Consider the following 6000-nt stretch of genomic DNA (forward strand, 5'->3'; position numbering starts at 1 on the left):
ACTGGCCTCCCGGCTCCCCTCTAGATCCGCCACTGTATATATATATATATATATATACATATATTATTGATCCAATATATATATATATATATATATATATATCAGTGTATATTTATCAGTGTATATATAAACATTTCTGATAAATGCTTGCATATAGTTACTCTTTGTCATCTTCTGTGACGTTTGAACTTTCACCACCACCCGGCACCAACATCGAGACGAAACTCGCGAACACCAAGTTCTCCCAGACTTCTGTAAAATCGCTCATAAATAATAATTAATACATTCGACCACTTTAAACTTTCATCATCATAATGTATAGAACACTGATTTTTCATTAAATGTATTTAGTATGTTCTTGCGTTGGTTGGCTGGTTGATTGATTGGTTGATTGATTGATTGATTGATTAATCAACTTTAACAGTAATACAAATCTGGGTTTGGTGAATATCAATGGGGATTTGACTTTACAAAAAGTGCTGAAAAATCAGCCATAAGATATTTTTGAAGGAATGAAACAGTTTAAGAAAATCAGATGTTCACTATATTATATGCATTTGTAAGAAATAAATGAAACCACTGAGAACCGTTTACGACATGACCTGAAAAGAGGACAAAAGAGATTAATCAATTTTTTGCACATCTTGAAGAATTTAATGTTCGAATTCAACAGAAACTAATGATTGATAATAATTAACATTGCAATTGATCAACAATGACATCAGCACAAGCGTTTTGTTAATAAATGACTTAAAAGGAGTTTGAATCACCTAATGAAATTGAGATTTACAAATAAAAATGAAAATTTGTAACTTGAAAAATAATAGCTATTTCAAAATTCAGAAATGTACTTAAGTATCAAGTAGAAACACAGACAATTAAATTAATGTACAGTACAGATAACAATACTCTTATCTCAAATGCACAAGAAAAAAGAACACTAATCGGTCAAGCAAATCAAAAACTTCTCTTTCAAATCAATAAACCATTCAATCAGATATTAATATATCTGATTGAACTAGGACTGTGCTAAAGTATGACGTTTTGGTCGGATTACCAGGATTTTCAAACACAGATCCGACAGGAGTTCTAGTCGAATTGGTTGAATTTTATAACTCGTGGCCATGGCTTTGTTAGCTTACCTACACTAAGCATCAAACCTCGTTATAATACACCCTTATCAATGACCGTATAAATTAATTTTAATTTAATACCAATTAAATAATACATCTTAATCGATTTTCCTATGTGCCATACGCTGTCCTATACAAGCGTAACCTTGAAAACAAAATACAATAAAACTTGCGTGCGTAATAAAAACATGTGGAGTTTTAACATGCGAAATTCTCAACACGTTCGCTGATTAACATAATTTACATAAACAAATGAATGTACAGTGAAAACGTGGACATACATGCGTGTACATACATATACATGTATGCACAACAACACTGATGCATACACTGTAAATTAACATTTATGTGACAAAAATCCGGCCCAATTTCAACTTAGCTGGGTTTGGAACAATGACCAAAATCTCACAAAAAAGCATTAGCGTCTTTAACATTTTTTACTATACAGTAAAAGTACAACTACTAAGTAAAATTAGTTCTCGGGTACTACTTGAGTACAAGTAGCAAATACAACTTATTACTGGAATCACACTCACTTCTCGTAACAAAAGTGAAAAATATCATTAATATGGTCGGATGTATCAAACAATCATATTTATGAATTGATATTTATTTGGTGCTTAAATCTATTTGTGACTTACTCTGCTTCATAAATATTTATGAAACATTTTACACAAACGATAACTATACTAACTCTACGATTTATTAACTCAATTAAAATCCATTTTGCAATGTCTGCTTTGCTCTCTCTTTCCCTTCTTACTAATTTCAATTTTTTCACAAGTTTCAGGTCAGTCCTCAAGGCATCTATCTCGTTGCCAAGTGTCTTAAGGATGGCCGTTGAATGCCACGTAAATAGCGCTGTAGAGAATATTGTGATTGAATGATTGATGGGCTGAATAATTTGGAATGAGTGAGACAATTGTTGCAATAAAGTTGAGTTCACAATAACTCATACTTGAAAATTATTCATCTGTGTTGCCACTGCCTTACATATTACAATACAATGTATTATGTGCAGATAAAACAATTAACAAAATTTACTAACTTTCAAAAAGGACCGACGCTCCAACTAAAAAATCAAAGTTTTTATGGGAACTTATGTTTCATTAACTTTTTAAATAAAAATAAAAAAATCTTAGACAAGAGTTTACTAACAAGTTTTATAAAAAAACACCCCACAAATCGAATTTGTTTCTTCTTTCAGGTCTATGTTGAAATTTTCCGACTCCTCTTCTATCATCGTCAAAGTCTGATTGTGTATACATTTATTTATCGTCCCATTCATCATTAATCAAATATATTAGCAACACACACACACACACACACACACACACAATGCAAACACACACACAATGCAAACACACACACAATGTCCACACCACTCCAACACACACACACCACTTCCCTCCACACACACACACACACACACACACACACACACACACACACACACACAAACACAACACGCAGCGAATTCGAACCAGGGTCATTCATCTAATATTATACGCTACCTGTCTCACCCATCCATCTTAATCAAGTGCCGTTTTTCGAGATTTTTAAAGAACTCCGTGAAGGCATTAAAATAAGAAAAGAACTGACTATGCCATGAAGTTTGATTGATATTTAATACTGAAAATACCTTCTGTTTAATACGTTTGTACCGGAATAAGCTGAATGCATTTGATAAAAAAAAAATAATTCAATTAAAGGACGGTTGTAAATATGCGGCTGGTTTCATCGGCGTACAAAAGCGTCAAAATTTTAATAACAGTTTCTACTAAAGTTATTGTATATTTTTTTAATATTTGACTGGTTACGAATAAATCAAAATTTTATTTGCTTTTGTTAATCAGTCTTATATTTTGTTGACTCTAACTTTTACAAAACCATTCGATACATTTTTTTGAGACTCTGTTTCCTGAATGATACTGATAAATCTTAATAAGATAGCAAACTCACTGCTGGTAGGCTACAGACTTTTGTATAATATTTTGTTTGTTTTTTTTTAATTTAAAAAAAATTATGCAGAGCCGGTTAAAAATTTTATGAAGAAGGGACTCATAACTTTTTACAATTTCAGTTTTTGAAGTTAATTGTCAACTGAATCAGCTATTCATGACGCGCGTAAGTTGAGTCATAAAAACAGGATAATATATTTTCCTAGTTCACATTTTTTCGGCTCAATAAATGTTTGAATTTTTAAATTGCGCAATTTTATCCAACCAACCTTTTTATTATTTTACAAAATTCGCGGTAAACTAGGAGGTATAACGATGGGGGAGGCTCAAACCTAGGCAGTTAACCAGGGCGCTATTCCAGGAAAGCGTATTTACCTTTGTATATATCCCTATATACAAAACTTTTATAAGAACTTTTGATTACCAATAAAAAAAGAGGGAAAAGAGGTGAAAGGCGTATTCACATGCATATAGAACAGTATTCACGAATGCTGAGTGTTGTTGTAAATTGCAAATTATAATAGAAAAGAAAAAACTGAATTTAACAAATTCATATAGCACTAAATTTTGACGAGTTAAGTTTCAGACAAAAACAAGAATTAAATTCAATTAAGAGACTCACGCAGACGTCGTGATCCATTAGAAAATTCGATACATTAGCAATGATTAAGCCGTTGAGCGGATTCTGATACAATTGTTTGATTATTTCGTTGTTGAACTCTGCAAACCTCTGATTCAGTGTTTGAAGTTAATCAGCACACATCCTATCTTTTAATCATAATTAAGTAGTTTTCATTTCTTCAATGACACTAACCGGGCTTTACAATTTAAAGTAGAAAAATTATTTAACCACGCAAAGTGAAAAGAAAGAGTGAATGAAGAGTTTACTTTCTACAGCTGGCAAGAATGAATTTATGACGCCTGTCGCAATGAAAATATGTTAATATGTAAATTAACAATCTCAGCTTTGATGAAATCATTTTGAATATTTTTGAAATTTGTAAACAGCAACAAATGTTTCGTGACGTCCTCGTTGCTAATATTCCACAAATTGAGAAGTTATTGATTTTGGTTTCTAGATAATTAAAAACAAATCGTTAAAAATTTACGATAATGTTCGTTCTCCATTTTTCATTTGTTCGTGTTGCTACCTCTCTATAACGAAATTTTTTTATAACTCTCTATAACGTATTTTTTTTACAGTTAACTTATTATTGCTTTATTGGCTAATAATTTCAACTTCTCATCATCAAATTGAATTAGATTATCAAAGTTTTTGGGCAATAACAAGTTTACGATAAGACAGTGGCAGCAAAGAAATAATAATAATAATAATAATAATAATAATAATAATAATGAGAACATCCTTTTATTTTCATTTTAAAATATACATTGTAATTATGAAGTTAAAGTAATAAAACTTATAATGTTAATTATATAGATAATCTACAATGCTCGCCATACATTTTGAATGGGCACAAAGAGAAATAGAGTCAGCATTAAATTATGTTCAAATCGTGTTCCTATCGCAGTAAATTGCGTAAGATGACGATACTACGGAATTAGTTAAACTTCTATGAAAAGGGTCAGACCAAATAAAATTGATTAATGATAGTTTAAAATATTTAAAAAAGCCTAGCGGGGAAATTTCGAATGAATTTATTATAATATTTGAGTTTTCCAATTCGTCTATCAAATTGTTATTAAGATTTTGAGAGATAATAAAATAATAATGTCATTTTATATAGCGCCATGGCAAGCGACTGAGGTGCATTATCATTATAACAACAAACACACGGTGCATAAATGCACGTGAATCACCAATCACACACTTTTGCATGTGATAGGCGGGGATCTTTTTGCATTCGAACCCGGACACTGCATCAACAATGCCAGACACCTTAGCCGAATTGTTTAATTTTCTTCGACAGACTTTCCAAAATAAACCTCTACTATAGCTAGATTTGTAGGTGCGGAGACCGCGAGGTAAGGGAGAAGCTGACGTTCTTAATATTGTATTTTAAAAATGAAAAATAGCAATAACCGCTTTTTAAAATAATCGGCGACCTTTTTTGTTATCGCTTATTCAAAATTCTTTTCAATGTTTTCTATTAAATCCAACATTTGTTACGAGTATGGCTGCTAAAAACGACAACAAAAAAGTTTTGAGAAAAACAAATTTTCTTGCGGCGACCCACCATTTTTGTGGTGGTCCCGGGACAGTAACATAATATTTGTGCATGTTTGCAGTGCTGACCACTAGAATATTTGTTTGTAGTGAATCTATTATGTTTCGTAGGAGGATGCTATCTCAACAGTAGGAACTCTATTAAGAATCCATCCTGTCATGATTGCTTCTTTCATTTAAATCGTGTTATATTTCATTGCTCTATAAAAAAATCATTCGTTATAAAGATGGACAGATGCCTTATACAATGTAGCTTACCACATGAAATATTCAAAGTTGGCTTTCATGAATAGTTATTTCTTTGTAGCTGGTAGCTCTTATAATTCTCTTTTGTTTATTAATAGCTTGGCTCAGTGAGTTGGTTGATTAGTTAAACAGAAAAAAGTTGATTTTTTAATAATTTTAAATTTGAATTTGTTTGTCAATGTTTTTAGCGATGTAAATAGTTCGTTTAAATAGTCAAATAGAAAACGAATCACAAGTCAGTTATTTCACTTTAGAATTTACCTTCACGTAGGGTTAAATAGGTATTTATTGATATTGATGTTGGCGAACAGCTTTATTTCAATCTAATTTCTACAAACATTGAAATCTAAAAAACTTTTAAATGGTATGAAATGGCGTGAAATAACTTTCCACAGAATAAATAAATTAATAAACAAAGCAATCAATCAATCGATCGATCTATCGATCGTGAGTTGGTTGATTAGTTAAACAG

The sequence above is a fragment of the Helobdella robusta genome, assembly GCF_000326865.2.
Source record: "Helobdella robusta unplaced genomic scaffold HELROscaffold_6, whole genome shotgun sequence".
In the NCBI taxonomy this organism is placed as follows: Eukaryota; Metazoa; Annelida; class Clitellata; order Rhynchobdellida; family Glossiphoniidae; genus Helobdella; species Helobdella robusta.